Below are 23372 nucleotides of genomic sequence, written 5' to 3' on the forward strand. Positions count from 1 at the left end.
AAGTTTGACAGAATCAACAATTTTATTACTACCTTATTTCTGTTTCTCGTGTGGGAGAAAAATGGTGAAATGTCACTCTTTTAATTATATCAGATGTTATAATGGCAACAATAGTAAGAAAAAAATCATTTGCGCTTTCTCTTCAAAACACAAAGAAAGAACATTGTAAATTCAGCCAATGAAAAAGAAAATAATGCATATTTTTCTTCTGTTATCTGATTTTTTTTCTTGTAGTACAAAGAAGAAATCACTGCATATAACATGGAGCATGAAGGAGAGAAAAAATCTGGAAATTGGTTACATTATAACGAATAGAGAAATCATGCCAGAAAAATTATTCACATAAGATTCTAATATCAGGAGACATAACATTTTCTTCTCGTGAAGTTTTAAGTGGGGATGCTGCCTATACAAAACAATTTAAAAAAATTATTTTTTTCCTAATTAGTAACCAATTTATTAATAAATAAATCTGGATTTATTTATTAATAAATTGGTTACTGATTAGGAAAAAAAGAATTGTCCTTTAAAGGATATAGTTTTTGATTTTTCTGTTGATGTTATCATACCATAATCTTTGGTTATCTCATTTAGATCTAAAATAGCTTTCTGTAAGTTATCTTCAGAATTTGTAATTATTAATTGGTCGGCAAAAAGGAGAGTGTTTAAGTTCACTGTAGGAGAAAGTTTAATACCTTGATATAAATTTTTATTCCATTTTATTATTATTTCATTTAAGTCATCATCATTATGCGTATCACGGATTTAGGCCTAGCATGGCTTGTTCCGGCCTTAGATGCCATCGTTTAGGAGGATGTCCTGGTTTTCTTTTCTTTTAAAGAAAAATTTAAAAATTTCATTTAAGTAAATATTAAAAAGAGTTGCTGAGAGGGGACATCCCTGTTGGACCCCTTGATTTATCTCTATCGTATATGATAGCTCGTGATTTAATCTTATTTGTATTTGATTATTTTCATATATACTTGTGATAGTTTTTAGGATATTATTTGGTATTTGTCTTTCTTTTAATATGTTAAATAATATGTTTCTTTTAACTTTGTCAAATGCTTTTTCAAAGTCAATAAATGCAATATGTGTTTTCAAATTGTATTCTCTTCTTTTCTATATTATTAATTTTAGGCAAAAGGCCCAGTCTATACATGATCGTCCTTTTCTAAATTCATTCTGTACTTCTAAAATAAAGTTTTCAGAATATTTCCTTAGTTTGCTATTTAAGATTCTGCTATATATTTTGTAACAGGAATTTAGTATACTGATACCTCTATAGTTTTCATCTCTATTACCTTTTTTAAAGATAGGAATCATAATTGCTTTTCCATTCTATTGGGGGGATACCAGTTGAATAAATTTTATTTAAAAATAATAAGAGGCTTTCTTTGAATCTTGTTCCTGCATATTTATATAGATCTGAACCTAGCTTATCTTCTCTAGGTGATTTTCCATTTCTTTTTTTTTTCAGCGGATTTCTAATTCTTCTTTAGTTATTTCCTTTTCATTTTCATTAATTGTTTGACAGTTATCTTTTTTAAAAAACAAAATTATGTGTAGTAATTTAGAAATTCTTCTAATTTCAATTCTGTGCTAATAATAATAATAACAAATAATACATTGGGTCTTATTTTATATAAATCATGTTCTAAATTAGAAACAAATTTGTTCCATGATTCTCTGTCTTTTTCTGAAAATAAATAAATATTATTTAAAAATATAAATATTTGACATAATATTTTCAAAGCAAACATTTGAAAATTGTGAAATTCGAAAAAAATTGTTTCTATATTATAAGTAAAGTGAAAGAACAATCAGTGCAACACTTCCGGTACACTGATTTGTAGAATAAAATACACCAAATTTACTATCACTAAATAATCAATCCTGAAATGACCACCGATCAGCCATTGCAAAGGCTGATCGGTGGTCATTTCAGGATTGATTATTTACGCACATGTGAAATTCATTTCAATTTTTGGGAAGACACAATAAAACATTTTAGAGGCAAAAAAAGTCAAATATCTTAGGACAGTAAAGGAAATTCTAAGCAACATAATAGATGTAAAGACAGGGGGACACAAAGGTCACTCATCAACATTTAATCCACCATTGGCCCTAGAATAGAGTAATGAGGTCATCTGGGGAGGAAGGTAATGGCATGATAAAAGGTGGAATGTGGACGAAGATTTGATCCATAAAAAAAGCTAGGGAGAGCTGACTTTCATGGATCAAACATATCCACTTGGGCTGGTTGGGGGGGGGGGTTAATGCAGCAAGTGAAACTTCCATTTTTGTTTATACTGTAGTTCTGATAAATATTTCTCCCTGCTTTTGGGAATCTTCTAACAGTTAACTTCTTTGGTTTGTTTGTGAGAAAGACATTATGGCGAAAATATTATTTACTACTTTTTATTTATTATTTTTGTTTTTTAAACTGATGTAACCAAAAAGCTTTACTGATTATGTTTTAATTTAACAATAACGCGAGAAGCATTTATAATCCCTGAGATTAGTGACTTAGGGCAATAATCCTTCAAATTATTATTCTCATTACAGTAATACCAGTCTTATGACGTTTCGCTTTATGAAGATCCGCTTATACGACGTTTTTCAATTATAACAAGCACCCATTTATACGATGAGGGAGAGGGGTTCTGATGAACATCCACAAGAAAAATCAATTAATTTTATGTTTTCTTAGATTAAAATTTTCTTACATTTTAGATTAAAATTTTCTTAGATTAAAAGAAAAAGAACAAATTATCAAATTTGAAACATGCGGTTAAAGGATTTTAAGATATGTTCTTTCTTGTGGTCATAACAGTTTCTTTAAAATAATAACATTTTTGTTCTAGGTGATTATCAAAACATTCCAGCCTCCCCACCATACAATGCAGCAGTAGCTCATACTATGGTTTTTTAGCAACGAGCGGCTCTTGTGAAACAATCGCTGTGCGCTTCCGTGGCTGTTAATTTACAGCATTCATTGCTTGTTACCAGTTGCATACTCAGGATTTAATCTGGGGGGGGGGACCGAGTTGAGGTAGGTGATTTGAGAATACACACTATGCATTGCATATGACCGATGACTGAGCATCTTTCCTTTTTTTTGGGGGACAGCCCCCCCCCAGGTGAGCCACTGCTTGTCACATCTCTTTAGGTTTGGGTGTTTCATTGGCTGTGAATTCTAAACTATTTATACTAATTATTTTCTTGTCACAGCTTTGATAAAATTCCAAGTATGGTTACTATTGCTTCCAGTGAAAAGAAGTCACATGAGCTAGATGTCGCGTTACATTACCTACTAAGAATAAAATAATTAAATTTACTGAGAATGATGTATTGTAGAGAGGCCATAGGCTAAACTTACTTGGCACTACTGTTGTTGGATTTGTTAAAAACAAATATAAAGTTCTTAGTCAAGTGGGGAAAAAAAGCCACTAGTTAATATTACAGTTATCCGTAAACGTGACAATCTTTTTGACGAAATGAGAAAACCTTTAATGATGCAGATTGGTATGTAAAAAGGTCGGTGTGTTCCTTTTAGCCATGCGATTCAGAATAAGATTTACGTTTCCGAAAATTATTCTAAATATTTCTTTTGTGTAACTGACATAGACAGAAACTTTATTCACGTCATTTGCGCACATACATGACTAATCTAAAACGTTATTTAGCCATTATATGCATTTTGCAAACGTTATTTAGCCATTACATGCATTTTGCAAATGTTATTTAGCCATTACATGCATTTTATGCATTCTGATAAAAAAAAAAAAAGGCATTGGTTCACTATACTGAGGTGGTCTGGAACCTAATGTGTCGTACGACTGGGTATGCGTGTATTATTATTATTGTTATGATTATTATTATTATTAGACCTCCCGGTAGTCAACGACTCATGTCGGGAGACCCTCCATTACACACACACAGCTCATCATATTGTGGCTTGAATGCATTCACTGTCTTCACACCCATTACACTTCCAGGCAATGCATTCTAACCACCCTCAAACTCAACATCATTTATGATCTTCTTGTACAATGTCAAGGGATGGCCTCTTATTCTCCCCTGACTCCACCCATTCTATGAAAAATCTGATACTCATTATTCCGATAATTATCCCTTAATAACTTGAATATCTCGATGACGTCCCCGCCCCCTTGTCCTTGATCCACTAGACGCTACAATGGCATTCCCTCAATCTGTCTTCATGCTCAACATTCCAGAGAATAGAAACCACCATTAGTCAATCGACTTTGAATCTTTTACAACATGTCTTCATCCATTTGAAAATCAAGTAACAAAATCATGGCACAGTAATCCATATGCGGTCTGAATAAAACTTTATAGAATGGAGTCATTACATCTTTACCCCTATATTCTCGGTATCAGTGCCAGAATGCACTGTGCAGTCCTCACAATTTTAGCAAAATATCTTCAACATTTCAAATCCTTATCCACTAGCATCACCAATGTTGGTGGATAAGGATCTGAAATGTTGCATTTCCTCTACGCCCTCTAAGATATCTCCCCATCATTCTATATTCTGCTTCCCATCTTTTCCTCTCATACTATTAAATCTTGCGAGGGTGTGCGGAATATTTCTGATAACCACCGTGAAGAATTGAGGTAGAACCTCCTAACTTACAAATTATTCTACATATTCCTCACGAACTGTTATACACTTGTTACAACAATGCTGTCATTTCGAATCCCCTGTTAAAAAGTCTTTCCCTTTTGGCACAAACCAGTCCTTCATATTTCTAAATTTGTTCCTCTAAGTTTTTTATTTTTTTTATTTATTTATTTATTTTTTTAATTTGGGAATAGGAAATAATCAGATGGGGCCAGGCAGGGCCAGCTCTACCAAAGGTGAAAAACTTGCATTTGCACGGGGCGGCAAAATTGGCCTAATGTATACGAAAAATAAATCATAAAAAAGTAATTTATTCTCCTTCTCTGTTGAAATCAAACTTCAGTATGTCGTTAGTTAAATTTTTACATAATAAAACTTCATTGTGCTATATATATTTTTAAAAATCATAATAATTAAAAGAATGTAGTGTTAAAGGTTTAATTCTCTCTCTCTGTCTCTCTCTTTCTTTCTGTAAAAAATATAGTTTATGATCATTTTTCATTAACTTATGAATTTTTATTAGCTAATGCTGCTATTTATAATTTCTGATCAGAGAGGTTGAAGCCTAGCTTAACAGCATGGCTTTTAAGATGTCAATAAAAGAGATTTTTTTTTTTAATGGGAAGTGGTGGCAAAATATGCTACTGCACGGGGCGACAAAATTCCTAGGTCTGGTGAATATGGTGTTTGAGGTAGACATTGAAATCCCAAGTTGTATTGTCTGTTGGATTTCATAAGCAGTTGCATTGTCCTGCGAAAGCAACACGCCTCTGCTTAGTTTCTCGCAACGTTTTTCCTTCAGTACCTCCTTTAATTCCTTTAGAGCTGCTGTAACAGTTTCACCTTTTTTGAGGTACTTGGTAAGAATTACACCATCCATATCCTAAAAGACAATGGCACGAACCTTCCCTACTGACTTTTTAGTTCGAAACTTCTTTGGCCATAGAGAAACTTTGTGTCTCCACTCCATCGACTGTTGTATGTTCTCTGGGTCATAGTGACGAAGCCATGTTTCATCAACGGTCAGAATAAGAGCAAAACAATTTGCACCTGATTTCTCAAAATGATCAAAAATCCCTTTAGATGACAGCACATGTTTTCTGTTTTGGTTGGCATTCAAACCTTTAGGGATACTTTGTTGAGAGTATCTGCATTTCCAGATTTTGGTAGATAATGACACCAACTCGTTCCCTGGATGTCTCCAGAGTCTTTGCGATGTTTTTGGCTAGCATTTGTTCATCAAGGATCACAGCATGCATTGCATCAAAGTTTTCAAGTGTGATCGCTGTGGAAGGTCTCCAGCCCAGGATGCCCAGCTTTCAATTGTTGGTTATACTGGAAGCCACAATCCCTTAAATTCTCACGCAGTGTTTGGTGAATCTCAGTTGCAGACTTTTCTTGCAGCACGAAAAACCTGATGGCCTGCACCTCTGTGTCTTCGAATTTCTTCAAAACCACTAACATGTTTTCTTACATATCCTAAATGAAAAACAACAATTATTACGATTTCAGGAAACATAGGTGTTAAAGGGTTTTAAGATATGGTCTTACTTGTGGTTTATATCAGAATGCTTTAACATCATTTTGTTCTAGATGTTTATCAGAACTTTTCAGTTCCTCCCCCCCCCCAGCATACAGCTTGTTACTTTCAACTGGTCCTTTCACCACACCACTAGTGACTTCCTCTTCTGAGATATTGCAAAGACACATGTTGATATATCAACAAGTCCTACATGCTGATTGATATCGAGTTTACTGAATTCCTCATGTATACTTCCAACTCACTTACCATCAGTGTTCCACCTCCCTCCCCACTGACCCCAAGTTCTGTAGGATTATTTTCACAAAGATGTAATCCTTTATGAAATGTTCATTTAACATCTCAACTATATCCGCCTCAGTGGTTATCATTCACTGCAACCAGTATGCCCTGCAAAAAAAATCGCTTTCCCAACGAATTCGGATAAATAGTAGTTTACCGTATATAAGTGACCTGAAAGATATATCCCTCACAAAACATTTTTAAAAAGAATTGCGCACAAATCTTCACCCCACATGCCTTATAATTTATTTTTTGGTGAACTGTATTTTCGATGAATTGTGAATTTTCGATGAATTGTTGTTTTTCGATGAATTGTGTTTTCGATTAACTGCTGATTGGTGAATTGCTTTTTCGGGGACTTGACTTTCGAGGAATTGCTTTTTTGATTAATTGTTTATTCGGTGAATTGCTTTTTCGATAAATTGCGTTTGATGAATTGTCTTTCGGTTAACTGTTTTTCGGTGAACTCTCCGGATACCTATTGTATAACTATGGCAGATTCCAAAAACAATCACTCAGATTTCTATTTATATGGTAGAGAGGTTTTTTATTCCTCCACAGAATCTGTAATTTGGGGGTAGTTCACCAAATAACTATAAATTTTTTATGCTGTCTGAAAGGGAAGAAGTTCAGCTGACCTGTCTCTCTTTTTCTCACTGATCATTGTCTTGCAGGTGATTTATTTCTGCATTCTTTTTTTAAAGCTACCTTCCTGGCTGTTTTTTAGCATAGCTGGTTCTTCCAGCTAAAGATTAGTCAATTGGTAGAACCTCTGCTACTAATGGCTCACACAAAAAGTTAAGCAAGTTTGAGTGCAGTTAGTAGTTGGAAGGGGTCAATCGTTCGATGCTGTTGGCACACTCTCCCTCAATGAGTCTTTGGACTTCATGGAGGTGTCGCATAATAATAATAAAAACAAGCAAACAGCTTTTCCCCACACTTATTTATGGTGCAGTTGCTAACTTGCTCAACCTGTTACACCTATGCATCTTTTATTCCATCTATGTATGTGCTCAGAAACAGCCTTCCCTGTGAAGTATTTCCCAAAGACTGCATTTACTATCTCTTCAAAAAGAATAACTGTTCCACATATCTTTATCTTTGTCCACTCACCCACAACATTTTGTATTCTGCTGCTTGGTTCTCTAATAATGACCTGCTTTTTCATTGTCAGTTGCCTTTTCTGATGACTCAAAAAATTCCTCCATTAAAAAAAATTTTTTTTTGTTTGATTTTCTTCCTGGAAGGAGAAAGATACAAAAGTTTGGAACAATCAAGAATGAAAGAGGTGAAATTTTGATAGAAAAAGAAAAGATATTACAGAGATGGGAGGAATATGTAGGTAAACTGTATGAAGACAGAGAAGAAGAGAAAATTGAACGAACGGGTATAGTGGGCATAGGTTATACATTATGAGGGAGAAATTGAATCTAGCAATTCAAATGATGAAAGAAGGAAAATCCCCCAGAATAGATGATATACAGATAGAACGTATCAGAAATATAGGTGAAAAAGGTATGGAAGAGTTATGGCAAATTATTAACGGAATTTATGAGGGACAAGGAGGAGTTTAGAAGATCAATTTTTATCCCCATTTCAAAAATGATGAGTTTTAGACTGTAATATTTAGAATTTAAAATTTAGAATGATAAGTCTTACACCCTCTGTCCAAAAGTAAACCGACTTTTCTAGTTTCTTCTAAACTTCTTTCCACTAGTTTCTTCTAAAATAGAAGAAACTAGTGGCGCAACCTGTTGTATCTTTTTGTTGTTGAAAGCTTTTGGTGTCTCACCTTATTATTGACGCAACACTAATGAAGGTTGCCGCTTTCAACAACAAAAAGCTACAACAGGTGGTGCCACTAGTTTAAGAGTAAAATAGAAAAAGAAGTGAAGAACAGTTTGGTTTCCGAACAAAGGAACTATAGTGGCTATAACTTGTTTAAGAATTATTGGGGAGAAAACACTAAACCATGGTGGAAAGGTGTTTTGGGGGTTTCTAGATTTTGAAAAGGCATTTGATACAGTGAAACATAAAAGGCTTTTTGATATTCTAGAAAATATTGATAATGACTCGTATGATTTGGAAATCTTAAAGAGAATATATTGGACACAAACAGCGTCAGTATGTGTAAAAGGAGAGGAAACAGGAGAATTCCTGGTGAAGAGAGGAGTTAGATAAGGATGTAAGTTATCACCATTATTATTTATCTCCCATTAAGTATCTCCCATAATGCAAAGCACATCTCCTTGTTGACATGTATAATGCTATGCATTAAGGGAAGGGCCACTACCCAGACCGGTTTCGATCTTTATTGAGGTCTCGTCAGTGGAAGCCAGACTTTAGAGAAAGCGTTGAAGTTTTTTTTCCACTTGGTTAGACTATAATACATTTAGTTTAATCCTTTATCCAAGTGTAAGCAAAGTTTGCACCTGAAGTATCTTCAGGACTGAGGCAACTGCTGGTAAAGGTAGACGAAGCTCTCATCACTCCTTGTCTTAGTGTCTCCCATATCTCTCATAATGCAAAGCACATCTCCTTTTGGACGTGTATGATGCTATGCATTAAGACAAGATCTCGCTAAAGGTCAAAACCGGTCTTGGTAGTGACCCTTCCCTTAATTCATAGCATTATACATGTCCGCAAGGAGATGTGCTTTGCATTATGGGATGGAGTGATGAGAGCTCAGTCCTGAAGATATTTCAGGCGCAAACATTGTCTGCTTACACTTGGATAAAGGATTAAACTAAATGTATTATAGTCTAACCAAGTGGGGAAAAAACTTCCAACATCTTTCTCTAAATCCAGAGTAATTTAATAATATGGTGAGACACTTTTTGGCAACTCGTATAGGTAAATATGACTTCTCCATTGCTTCCACTTTAGTATCACCACCTCTTGGTCTAACTCCCACTGACAAAACCTCAAACCTCAACAAAGGTCGAAACTGGTTGGAAGCTTGGGTGATGAATGGCAATGCTGTAGCCCATGAAGTTTTAACTGCGGCTCGGCTGTTGCTGTCATCCAATTCCTGGGTGGGGGAGGTAATGAATGGTAATGCTGCAGCCCATGAAGTTAACTGAGGCACGGCTGATGCTGTTACCCCCTCAGATGACATATGAGCTGCTCTGCTCAGTGGTGGGATGAGCCTGTTACTGAGGGGAACAACGCTGAGTTTTTGGAGTTTGACCTATGCTTGAACATTCAATAAAGATCGAAAACGTCTGGGTAGTGGCCCCTTCTCTTAATGCATAGCATTATAAATGTCCACATGGAGTTGTGCTGTGCATTATGGGAGATACTAAGACTAGGAGTGATAAGAGCTTGGTCCACCTTCACCACGAGTTGCCTCAGTTCTGAAGATACATCAGGCGCTAACTTTGTTTGCTTACACTTGGATAAAGGATTAAACTAAAGGTATTATAGTCTAACCAAGTGGGAAAAAACTTCCAACATTATTATTTAACCTTTATAGTGAACAGATGCTTATAGAGGCACTTGAGGATATAGAAGCAATAAAAATAAATGGAAGAATCATCAATAAATAACTTAAGGTATGCAGATGATGTAGCGGTAATGGCAGAAAGCAAAAATGGATTACAACAAGTTGTTCAAAGAATTGAAACCTCCTGTAAAGAGTATGGACTAAGGATTAACACAAAGAAAACCAAGATAATGGTAGAAAAATAGGAGATAATACAAAGATAAGATGTGGAGGAAAGATTTTAGAAGTGGAAAGATTTCAATATTTAGGTAGTTGGATCTCAGAGAAAGGAACTTCAGATTTGGACATTATAAGTAGAATAGGTAAAGCTCAATCAGCATTTATGGATATGAAGAGAATTTTAATAAATAAGAATATTAAAATAAGTGTGATAATTGGAATAGTTAAAGCAACAGGTAATGGAAGCGAGTCATGGACACTCAGAAAGAATTAATGCATTGGAAATGTGGTGTTATAGAAGGATGGAAAAGATTAGCTATACAGAGAGAATATCAAATCAAGAAGTTTTAAGAAGAGTTGGGATGGAAAGAACACTGCTTGAATACATTATGCAAAGAAAGACTAGATTTGCAGGACATCTTCTGAGTGGTTCCTCAGGACATCTGACAAGAACTATATTACAAGGGAATGTTGAAGGGAAGAGAAGACGTAGAAGGCCAACCAAAGAATGGTTTAATGACATCATGGAATGGACTGGTTTAAGAATGATGGAGGCAACAAATTGAGAGAAATGGAGAAGAGCTGCTCATCTGCTGCAACCCTCTTTTTTAGTCCTTTCTTTTAAGCTTACATGGTGATCTGAATGCATTTTTGGAAATTATGGAGACAACTACCGTTTTTGAATAAAAACTTTAGTTTAACATAACTAAAATCTACATTCGACGTTTCAACCTTTATGTCAAGGTCATCTTCTGTAGCATACAGCTATACACAGAAAACAAGCTACACTACAATCGAATTGGTTTGTTAAAGATACTGACCAACCGCTACAACAATTGTTGGCCTGACCTCTGGTGAAAAAAAAATTAAAAAAAAAAAAATTATACATCAACGCTAGAGTCCTATTATTAGTGTTATCTATTGGTTGTAGAAACACATTGGGCGCAACAACAAGTATCTATCTATATACATATATTAACATCATGATTAAACCTGTATATTCCAGCCAATTGGTATGGAATAGTTTCTAATACTAGTTGAAGATTGGCTAGAGTCCTGACTTATGCTGGGTCTTATATATTAGGTAGGCTGAATGTGTGCCATCAACAGATCCTTGGAATTTTCATGCCATCTTTGTTGTTGATATTTGGGTGGTTTATCAGGATTTCACAGGCTTCCTTAAATTTCCTTTCATACCAGGTTTTTTGTGTGGTGTAAAGAGCGGGTGCTTTTCCAGTTGATTTGGTGTACGGTGTTGAGCGTGTGGTCTGAGGGCCTGCTTCACCATAATGGTTATATTTAATGTGTCTAAAGTGTTCTTTCTTGCATATAGGGATTGTCCGTCCTCCTTCACCAATGTACAGTAAGTTACAGGTGCAGCAGATGCACTAGACTTCAGGATGTGCTAATGGGAGGAGAGGATCCTTACAGGAGTTGAATATGGTTTTAAGTTTAGTGGGTGGTTTAAAGGTGGCATTGAGGTTATAATGTTGTAGGATTCTGTTGATTTTTTCTGATAACCCTTTAATGTATAATGTATGGGATGGCTATGGTTTTACTGTAATCTAGATTCATTTTTGTTGTTGTTTTATGGAGTATTTTATTAATAGTATTTTTGTTATAGCCATTATTTATGAATGTGTCGCTGATGATTTTTAGTTCTTGTTTCAGGGCTTGCTGGTTAGAGCAAATTGTTATAGCTCTGTTTTTAAGGGTGTTAATGACTCCATATTTTTGTAATGGGTGGTGGTATGAATTAGCATGTATGTATTGGCCAGCGTGTATCGGTTTTTGGTAGACCGTAAAGGATAGACTGCCTGAAGGAAGATGTGTGAGTAGTGTGTGTAGGAACGGGAGCGAATTTTGATTTTTGATTTCGATGGTAAATTGTATGCGTTTGTGTTGTTTGTTCAGGTGGCTAAGGAATATGTTTAGCGTTTGTCGTCTCGTTTTTAGGTTGCTACCAGATGACTACATTCGATTTTCAATTTTGAAATTTGTGCACATCACTCAACTTAAAATTGCCTGCTATTCAAGCAGTTTGTCTGAATATAGCATCTTACAGTTAGCAGACTATCACCCATTTTAGTCTTCTTTGTTTTGATGATGCAGATTGTCCTACTGTATCAATTTTGCTGATGTTAAGTTTATTCAAATAGCTGATTTTCACTATTCTTTCTGGTTGTTCTCTGACGAAAATATCTGGAGAGCTTGATTTAAACTGATGTCTCAGCAGGTATGGCATTTGATCATGATGTTCTTTACTTTTATTTTTAGTTTACGCCAATGTGGAATATGGAAAATAAATCCCAGATTGCTAGACCGTCCTTTAGTTAAGTATCCAAATGTATATAATACTAACAGGAAACACTGTGAGAAAGTGACATTAGGTCAGAAGCCCTGGTCGGTCCTCTTCATTCCTTGAAGATTATGTGGAGGTCTTCTCCCAGTTTTATAACTTTGACCTTAAGCAATCCTGTTGTTGCGAGTTAACACCTTTAAATAGGTTCCTCATAAATCATTTCCTCTTTTCTGTATGGATATCCTACAACATGCACTGTTATTATATGAAAGTCGCACAGTAGTTAAGTAGGTTGTGCATGTCACATCATTCAGGTCCTTTAAAATCATTAGTGTTGGTTTATCATTCGAGGTAGCTATTTTTTGATTCTGACTCCATTGCTAAGAAAAATAAGTTTTGCATGTTGTGAGGTATACTGCCAAGGAAACAAGTTTTAAAAGTGATTTATAATAGTCTAGTTTCATCAGCTGCATAAGGTAAGTATGTTTTTTAATTTTTTAAATTTTTATCAGTAGTCCACTGCTGTGAAGCATGAATGGGCTTAATGGGTTCACTGGTTAACTGCTGAAAAGTGAAATATCATGTTTTATTTCCTTTTGAAGTAAATTATTTTACTTTTTTAATGCTTGAGTCCTTTTAAGCAGGGCTCCAGGAATCTGCTCACCACTGGCAAGTGAATTTTTACAGTCCTTCTAATTGCCATCAGAATATATTATTCTTTGAAGAGTGTACATTTTGTTCATTAATTTTAAAACATCGCATTCATTGTCAAGTTATTTCATCATGGGTGGCTGCCATTGAATTTATTAAAGAAGTTTTATTTTCAACCAGGAGATAGCATCTTTATATAATTAATAAACTGAAAGTCATTAAAATCTCACTGCTGTACTTCTTTCCCTAACAGCTATCTGTCATCATTGCCATAGCATAACAATTGATAACTTTTAAACATTTTTCTTTCTATTTGAAAGACTTTATAATATCTGCTATTGAATTCCAAAAATACTATGATTTCTCTGCTCATTTTAACTGCTGACTTACAACTTAAATATACTGTGTTCTGTTCTGTTCTGTATGATGTTCTGTTTACACCATCTAATTTTGAACAGCTTTTTTCTTGACACCTTGTTACAAGCCTTTTCCACATCGACAAATAAATATCGATCCTTGCTGTATTCCTGTGAATTCTCAACTATTTGTCTTTAAGTGAAAATCTGATCCTGACTATCACTATTTGGCTTGAACCAACTTCCCCAAATATCTCTTTCAAGTTTTTCCTACCCTCTTTTCCAGAATTCTTATGTAAATATTTCTTGCAACACTCAGTAGGGAAATTCCTCTAATTCTCACATTCAGTTTTGCTTCTCTTTTTATAGATGGGCACTATGAAAGCTCCACTCCAGTCATCTGGCATTTTGCCCTCTGAACTATGCATTATGTAAAAAACGTTTATACCTCTACGTCTGATTTGAGCATTTCTTGTTGAATATTATATAATTCAGCTGTATTTTCCACTGCAGGTTTCCAATAGCTTTTTCTTCCTCAAGTACACTTATGATTGCATTCTTCTTGAATATTTTCTACCACTGTTCTGTCATTGCTAATCTTATGTAATAATATTTCAGAGTAATTATTCCAGACTTTTATTATATCTTTGTATTCACTTTTTATATCACGTTTATCATATCTGATTCATTTTATAGTATTCTCTTCTGTATTTTCAAAGTTTTTTCAGTAGTCTCTAAAACATTTTGCTACCTTTCATGATCTCTATCTTCTATATTTGTACCAGTCTTCCTGTAACTTATGCTAGCTGCTTTTACACAAAGCTTTCTTACAGGTTTTCCTCTGTCTCAGGGTATCTGTTGACTTACTTGCTAGGAACTTTCAACATACCTTCTTTCTTTCGAGGACTATGTTGTTAACTTCTTTTAAAAATCCAAATTTGACCATGGTGTTTGGACTTTCCTATTCTTGCAATCAACTATATCATATGCCTATGTAGGTTGGATCATTTGTTGTTTTCTTTGATAGTTGCCACCAGGACTTCAAGGTTTGGTTCTAGTTTTCAAAGTATTTCATTTCTTTATGAATAACATTCATGTTATTAAGTCCACAGTTCACTTCTAAAAGCTTCTCTACATTAGTATTATTATTTTTTATTTTATGTTTTTATTTCTTAGATTTTTCTCTTCAATGCAATATTTAGTCTTGTGTTTTTTCCTCTATGTGAATTTGTGTATATCTTTATGTTGAAATATGGTTGGAATATGGCATAAATCCAACAGTTACTTACTACTGTTATTCTGTGATGAGTCTATTGACTCCATGGAGATCTGCCATTATTAATTTTGCTTTTTCTCCAAATGTTTCCAAAACCTTTGTATATGCCTAGGATTCATTTCCTATTCTGCTGTTAAGATCTCAAACAAGGACCAGCATTTCATTTTTCTCTTTTGTCAGCTGCCTTCTCTAACAGTTGAAAAAATCCTCTCTCCACTTCTTCCTTAGCAGCATTTTCTGTGTACTGTAGGTTAAACTAAGTTTCATTGTTTAGTTCTTCGTTTTGAAATTTGCCTACACAACTTGACTTGAAATTGCCTGCTAAACAAGAAGTTTATCTTCGTGTTTGGTGTTGAATGTTGCAGCTATTTCTTCCTTTCCCTGATTGCTGTTGCCCAAATATAACATTTTGTATTTATTATTTACCAGAAACTCGCCTGTTCTAGTCTTCTGTATCTCAGTAGCACCAATTACATTGACATTGTGCTTCTCTAGTTCATTTTCTTTTCTGTTGCTTTTTTTACATTGCTAGTGCTTGTCTTTAGTTCTGCTGATGTTGAGTTTAAGTTTGTTTCATTAGCTGACTTTTCAGTTGCTTGTTTTTGTTCCCTAATGAAAGCAACTGGGACCTTGTTTAAGTGGGTGATGCTCTAGCCAGCATAAACTATTGTGTTGTACCATCATTTTATTTTTTGTTTTAGCAAGTACAAAATACAGTTTGGTTGGCTTAGTCCCAAATTTCTAGTTCATCCTTGTTCATTCACTGTTCAAGTGGATAGCTACTAGTGGGGCATACTACATGAAAGTGAGCACTGGACTTTGTCAAAATCTCTAGTTAGTTATCTGGTTTTGACCTTTCATTGACCCTCATAGTTGGTGTTTACAGTTCAATGCGGTGATATAACTGTACTAAAAAAATAGTTCTTTTGCTGATTTTAGGCAGAATAATACTAAATCTATGAAAGGTTTCTGGCATAATAGTAAATACCAGCTAAGGAATCCCCCCCCCCCCCAAGGCAAGATTTATAGAATAATAATAAAGAACCCTTTCATTGAACTTTCACCTTATTATAAAACCTAAATGATAGTTTTTATAATATAATTAGACTCTCTTGGTGCCATAGTTCATATTTTATTTGCTTTTAATGGTCAAGAATACATATATAAATAAATATATATAAATAACTGACCCAATTTAAATTTATCCACATGTAGTTAAATTTATGTGCTACATGAGCGTATTACTTGCAAGCACCTTGCACAGATTTTGAAGTAATGGTTACAGGTCTAGTGGATTGTGCTTACAGTAATGGGGGAAAAAAAAACAGTCCAAAGATTGATTGATAATAATAAATGTTTCACGCATCTGTGTGCAACATATAACATTGTCAGGTAACACAGCAGAATACATATTTTGATCAGGCTGTCCAGATAATATCATGCTTTTATTAACAAGTCATTTGTATATTACTTGCAGACATGTTGCATTTTATTTTATTTTTTTATTTTTTGCACTTAAATATATTCATTCTACGCATAACTGTTGTTATAGTAGTAAAATACATTTACTGTCATAAGGGTCATATCCCAATGAAGTGAACAAACTTTTACTGGGTCTGGATGATGACTCATCATTGTGCTAATTGTTTGATATTTTATTATTATTAAATTTTTGGTTTGTATGTTTTTAATTGAAAAAAATGTTTGGCACTTTCAGGTGAAAGTGACTTAAGATAACAAAATGCTGCAGGCATTTTTGCTCTTGAAAATAGATCAAGCCCAGAAGGGTCAAGTCAAAAGACAGGGCCATGAGTAGGAAAGGAAGGGAAGCTTTCTCCCAATAAATTACAAAAAAAAAAAAAAGTAGAAATTTTTTTGAAGAAGAAAGTAGTAAACCTTTCAGTTGGATTGATAAGTATATAATATAATAAAGTGAAATATTGTCATCCAGTATAAAGAAGTTTGGGATCACAAATAGAGGCAAGAATACCAACTCTTTTTCTCATACTTGATTTTCTGTTAGTTTCACAGTGCTTAGGGTTGCTTAAATAATGTAGAAGGGATGATTCAGCTTCAAATGCAGCTCTGATCCAAATTTGTTTATTATGGCCATAAATTCATATATTCATTGGGAGAAAGAAACTTTAGTAATCTTCCCCAATCATTAAATTTTCCTAGCGTACACTTAAAAAGTATCCGTCTTTGATTTGAAGTTGATTTTATTGCATTGGTTAAAGAAATATGTTAGCAGCTTAAGCAAGCTAGAAACCCAATCTGAAAAGGTGATATATTATTATTATTATTATTGTAGGCACCTTTGAGCCTGCATGGCTCAGTTGGTATAAACGAAGCCCTTTGATCAGAAACGCCTGGGTTCGATTCCTGTCCATGACGTGAGGAACATTTATCTGGTCTCTTTCAATGAAAGGTGAGTTTAGCCGGTCTCATATGGAGGTAGGGTTTTTTCTCCTAGAAACTTGAGTTTTTCGTCTCCCAGAACAGGCAAGCTGGCCCCATGAACACACACACACACACACACATCTACAGACAGAAATACATCGCCCCCTCATCCCCATGCCATGCTTGGCGACAGGCCATTGGGGTCGTTTAAAGTCACAGAATGTAATAGCAGACCCTGCACCAAGCAGGATAAAAACACTAGAAAGAAGGAATACAGGCACCTTCATGCAGTCGAAAGAATCAGAGCAGGAGACCCAAACTGTCCACACAATCTATCATACCTCCCATTGAATCCATTAACAGACAAGGTACTCCCATCTGACTCAGACAACCCCTTCCACTCATTCATAACTCTCAAAGCAAAAAACATAGTCCTCACACCCCAACTAACCATGCCTTTATTCAACTTCCAGGGATGACCTCATGTTGTTCTAGCCCCTCTATCCAAGTGCTGAAACACTTCACCTGCATCAATCCTATAAAATCATTTAAGCAACTTAAATGTTTCTATCATATTCCCTCTTTTCTCCTATCAACTGACTTCTACAATCCACACACCCCTCAATCTATTCTCATAGGGAACATTCCACAGACCACTCACATCTTGGTCGCTTTCCTCTTAATCTTCCCCAGCATTTCCTCATCAGGTTCAAGGGTCAAGTTATATGAAACCTGGTAGAACAGACCTGAGCACAGTAATCCAGATGTGGACATATCAAGACATTATAAAGAGGAATAACAACTTTCTTATCTCTACTTGTTAATCTGTTCTTCACCTTTCTCTTTATATACTCTCCACAGCATTTTCGTCTTCTGCCACTCATGCTTAATGATATTACTCATCCATCTAACTTCTATCTGATTAACCCTCCTTACCTTAGGTATACAATTTAATATTACTTCCTCTAGATTACCTTAACTATCTCCTATGCATCCTTATCCTGCAGTGTTTTATGCCATTGCACAGATTTAAGTTCCCTCCTAAGCTTGTCATAATCACCTGCCTTGACAGAATATTCCTCATGTTTTACAATCTCCCAAGTCAAGATTGCATGTTCACTTTTGCCAATCGAAAGGCAATGTTGGCCACATTGGTTAAGGATAGTTCTTCTGATCCTATGACCAGGTTCAGTACTCTCACACCCCCTCATCCTCTCCATCACATGCTGCCACTAGTAATCATCTCTCAGTAGGTGTGTAAATTTCATTTCCTTCCTGCCATGTGATCTTTCTTCCTTCCAATCTATATCTCCATAGTTGAAGTCCCCATAATAATCACTCAACCTGTATTCATTGTGCAGTTTGCTGATGTAAGTCTTCCAGATCATTCGTGGAATTCCCCGACATATGGCAACAGCCAACTGTATATTTTGTTTTACTGGCCTTGATCTCACACCAGATTGCTTCAAATTAACAGCCAACCTCCTGCCTATCTCATATTCCTTTTGGCTGCAATTCATATACTGTCATCAGCAGTACCCCCCCCCCCATCATATCTTCTCTATCTTCCCTAAAAATACTAAACATTTCACATTCTATCCCTGTAACTACATTATATGTTAGCCAGGTCTTACTAATGCCTAAAACTTTTGGTGAGGTTGCACTAACTAGTGCCAAAAACTCTTTCCTCTTGTTCCTAATGCTTTTGGCATTAGTATATAAAAACTGCAGCATCCCTTTAGTTCCCATCCACCTTTACTTCCTGAATTGAGTACCCTATCCAATATTTTTTGCTTTAGAGACTAGATTCTGCATTTGGTCATTCTCACACTCACTTGCCTCATTTGTTCCTTCACACAAACTTACCTGCTTCCACCCTAATTGTTTAAATTTTCCTGAATTAGCATTTCAGTATGCTCAATGAACAATACCCTCTCTATCTCTCGACACCTAACACCAAAACCATTTTGATGCAGTTCATCAGCATTATACAAATCCTTCTTTCCATCAAACACAAATCCACAAACCCTACATCATTTCTTCTGCACAACCTACCTATTGATTCATTAGCTACTAATGCCCTCCTCATTTTGCCTCTATCATAGCATGGCTAGAAACTTACAGTCTTCACCTTCTTACTCTTCAGTTTTGCCTCTTCTAACGACTTCTTTACATCCTCCCTCATAGATCTAACTAGTGCCAGAAACTCTTTCCTCTTGTTCCTAATGCTTTTGGCATTAGTATATAAAAACTGCAGCATCCCTTTAGGTCCCCATCCACCTTTACTACCTAATCTTTTTGCATCCGGATGGCATGACTAATATTGTGAATTTTTACACCAGAGAAACACGATTTTGTAACGCTTTCATTAAGTACTCACCTGATCATTGAGTCTCCTTACATAATTTTCTCCATAACTTGTTTTTCTTGTTTGTTCACTTTGTCTTTATTATTACTTTGGACCGCCTGCTTCTTTCTCTTCTCAGCCTTGATAATCTCTTGTCACTTCTGCATTTTTTAATTTTGCACTTTGTCCTGTGAAGGATAACATTCAAGCATGCTATTTCTTTATTTATGTTCATTACACTCTCCTCTGTTTCCATGGCCACATGTTCGACATTAATTCTGACATTTTCCATCCTACCATCAATATTATTAAAACACTTAAGGAATAGAACAACGTAGTTAAGGATATAAATTAAATTAAACTTTAATAAATATTTTCCGATATTTCGGCAATGTCACATTGCCATCTTCTAAAGGAACTTACACAAAAAAGCACGTGCACGTAGGCACTACAGACACAGTAACTGGGAATGAAGAGATGAAGCTATTGTTCTCCTAAAAGTCCTGATGGTGCCCTCTAGCGGGCTAAGTAGGTGTTCTTGGCCGTTGGGCTGAAGGTCTGCTGACGTAAGCCTCCCAAATTTGGGGCAGTCGCATACAACCAAATTTGTTGAGGTTTGGAGAATTTCTTAGGGCTGAGGCTGATTCCATAAATAGTCTTTCGTATTTGTATTTGCTATGGTGTATTACTGTAGCTTTCTTCCACCGTATTCTGTGGCGTGTATCCAGAGCATGGTCTGCAAGACCAGAATGGCTGTACTTGTGAAACCGGATGTAGTCCTTTTGTTCAGAAATTCTGATATTCGCTGTCCTGCCTGTTTGGCCAAAGTAAGACAGATTACAACTGCAAGGGACCTGGTATACACCAGGTAGGTCTAGGGGAAGTGGTTGATCTTTAGTGGAGCAGATAAGGGATGCCAATTTTCTGTAAGGTTTGTAACAGGAGGTCAGGTCATGCATTTTTAAGATTTTGGTAATCTTTTCCGAGGTGCCTCGGATGTAGGGAATGGTGATGGATTTAGAGTCCTTGTTGTGGAGGGGGGGGGGGGAGGGGGGGGGGATCTGTGGTTTGTAGGTTCTAATATTTTTTGGACTTTTCTTGGGGGGGTAGCCATTGGCTGAGAAAGTGTTGAGGATGTGATTTAGTTCAGTGTTTAGGGCCAAGTCATTTGAACAGATTAGTTTAGCCCTGTTGTATAGTGTTTTCACTACTCCATATTGTTGTGTGTGTGTGGGGGGGGGGGGATTGTTGGTGAATGTATCTGCCTGTATGGGTGGGTTTTCTGTAAACTGAGAAAACCAAGGTTCCATTAGGCTGGCGGGTGACTAGTGTGTCTAGGAAAGGGAGGCTGTTTTTTTCCTCTTTTTCCAGGGTGAATTTGATTCTCGGGTGTTGGTTGTTTAAGTGTGTTAAGAAGGAGAGAAGTGTTTCAGAGCCATGTGGCCAAATAGCGAACACATCATCAATGTAGTGAAGCCATATGGTTGGTTTTTGTGGGGCAGAGGCTAAGGCTTTTTCTTCAAAGGTCTCCATAAAGAAATTGGCCAAGGGTGGGGAGAGTGGTGAACCCATGGCTGTCCCCTCTATTTGTTTGTAGAATTTTCCTGGCCAAAAGAAATAGCCTGAGTTCATTGTGAACTGAAATAAGGCTGAGATATCGGGAGAAAATTTAGCTTGGATTAGCTCTAGAGTTTCCTTGAGTGGGACATTTGTGAATAAAGAGGAGACGTCAAAGCTGACTATTATGTCAGTATGTTGGAGTGTAAGGTTTTCTATACTGGCTTTGAAATGGGCTGAGTTTTTTATGTGTGATGGTGTGTTGCCAGTATAGTGTGTGAGCTCTTTGGCCAAATGTTTAGCTAATTTGTATGTGGGGGAATTAATGCCATCCACTATGGGACGTAATGGCACATTTTCTTTATGTATTTTCGGGAGTCCGTAAATATGGGGGGGGGGTATAGAGTTGAATGGCTTTAATCTGTTGGTAACTTCTACAGGCCAAGAAGTGACTCTCTTAAGGAGCCTGTGAAGTTTTCTAATTTGAGAGTTGGTGGGATTGTAATTGATGGGGAGGTAGGTAGCCCGATCTAAGAGAAGAGCATTCAGCTTACCTGTGTAGTCCTTTTGGTTAAGGACTACAGTTGCGTTTCCCTTATCTGCTTTGGTGATAACTATTTCTTTATTATTCTTCATTTCCTGTAGAGCTTTATATTCCTTGTTGGATATGTTGGATTTTGGTGTGACTGCTTTGGAAAGGACACAAGCTACATCCAGTCTCACACTGTTGGCGACTTGATGTGGAAGATGGCAGATTCCACGTTCGATCTGGATCATAATATCCTCACTGGGTATTTTTTTGGGAGCAATCGCGAAGTTGTGGCCAAAAAAAATACCCAGTGAGGATATTGGGTCTGAAACACTTCTCTCCTTCTTAACACACTTAAACAACCAACACCCCAGAATCAAATTTACCCTGGAAAAAGAGAAAAAAAACAGCCTCCCTTTCCTAGACACACTAGTCACCCGCCAGCCTAATGGAACCTTGGTTTTCTCAGTTTACAGAAAACCCACCCATACAGGCAGATACATTCACCAACAATCCCCCCCCCACAACAATATGGAGTAGTGAAAACACTATACAACAGGGCTAAACTAATCTGTTCAAACGACTTGGCCCTAAACACTGAACTAAATCACATCCTCAACACTTTCTCAGCCAATGGCTACCCCCCCAAGAAAAGTCCAAAAAATATTAGAACCTACAAACCACAGATCCCCCCCCCCTCCACAACAAGGATTACTCTAAATCCATCACCATTCCCTACATCCGAGGCACCTCAGAAAAGATTACCAAAATCTTAAAAAAGCATGACCTGACCTCCTGTTACAAACCTTACAGAAAATTGGCATCCCTTATCCGCTCCACTAAAGACCAACCACTTCCCCTAGACCTACCTGGTGTATACCAGGTCCCTTGCAGTTGTAATCTGTCTTACTTTAGCCAAACAGGCAGGACAGCGAATATCAGAATTTCTGAACACAAGGACTGCATCCGGTTTCACAAGTACAGCCATTCTGGTCTTGCGGACCATGCTCTGGATACACGCCACAGAATACGGTGGAAGAAAGCTACAGTAATACACCATAGCAAATACAAATACGAAAGACTATTTATGGAATCAGCCTCAGCTCTAAGAAATTCTCCAAACCTCAACAAATTTGGTTGTATGCGACTGCCCCAAATTTGGGAGGCTTACGTCAGCAGACCTTCAGCCCAACGGCCAAGAACACCTACTTAGCCCGCTAGAGGGCACCATCAGGACTTTTAGGAGAACAATAGCTTCATCTCTTCATTCCCAGTTACTGTGTTTGTAGTGCCTACGTGCACGTGCGTTTTTGTGCAAGTTCCTTTAGAAGATGGCAATGTGACATTGCCGAAATATCGGAAAATATTTATTAAAGTTTAATTTAATTTATATCCTTAACTACGTTGTTATATTGCTTAAGTGTTTTAATAATGCATAACCAACGTATAAGCCTGTCTATGAGTACCATCAATATTGTCCACTCTATTGACATTTGCTGCATTCTCGTCACCTAATAGGCACTCTCTTTTGAAAAATTTCATACACAAGCTCTCTCTAGTTTCAATTTCCTTCCACATGTACTTTAATTTCATGATGAATATATCTCACACACATACTGCACCAGAAAAAAAAAAAAAAACAAATTCAAATCACCTGACAAATGTGGTCTTTGCCACCATTGTTCAACCATGCATTGGTGCTATACTGGCAATATTGTATTTAATATTAGAAAATTATTAGAAAAATACAAGGTTTACCTGCAGAAACCATTTAAAACCAAAACTGCAATAAGTTGACCAGTATTTTCAACTAAAGT

The 23372-nt window shown here is 36.2% G+C and overlaps 1 protein-coding gene across 8 annotated transcripts in view; it reads left to right on the plus strand.

The window, feature by feature from the left end:
- Nucleotides 1-23372, plus strand: part of LOC150101192 (transcriptional regulator protein Pur-beta-like) — a 287353-nt gene that overhangs the window by 194747 nt on the left and 69234 nt on the right. The window lies entirely within an intron of this gene.

Source organism: Typopeltis vanoorti, chromosome 12 (genome assembly GCF_054136105.1).
Source record: "Typopeltis vanoorti isolate ZY-2024b chromosome 12, IOZ_Tvanoo_1.0, whole genome shotgun sequence".
Taxonomy (NCBI): Eukaryota; Metazoa; Arthropoda; class Arachnida; order Uropygi; family Thelyphonidae; genus Typopeltis; species Typopeltis vanoorti.